This window comes from Mus caroli, chromosome X (genome assembly GCF_900094665.2).
Source record: "Mus caroli chromosome X, CAROLI_EIJ_v1.1, whole genome shotgun sequence".
Classification (NCBI taxonomy): domain Eukaryota; kingdom Metazoa; phylum Chordata; class Mammalia; order Rodentia; family Muridae; genus Mus; species Mus caroli.
The window spans coordinates 98,452,804-98,453,159 of record NC_034589.1 but is presented as its reverse complement, the minus strand read 5'-3'; positions in this window follow the sequence as shown (position 1 = coordinate 98,453,159).

Below are 356 nucleotides of genomic sequence, written 5' to 3'. Positions count from 1 at the left end.
GGGATAGCATTGGAAATGTAAATGAAATAAATACCTAATAAAAAAAACAATTTTTTTTTTTAAAAAAAGAAAGAAAAGAAGTAGGAGGGGTCAGCATTTGAGAATGGAGAAGTAAGGAGCTCCACAGGCCTGCTCGCCAACAAAGCAACACTGTAACAGCTTTTTTTTTTTTAGAGTTTTTTATTGGTTATTTTATTTATTTACATTTCAAATGTTATCCCCCTACCCAGTTTCCCTTCCACAAACCCCCCTATCCCCTGCCCCATCCCCTCTGCTTCTATGAGGGTGCTCCCCTATCCACCCTCCCACCCACCCACTCCTGCCTCACTGCCCTAGCATTCCCCTGCACTGGGGCA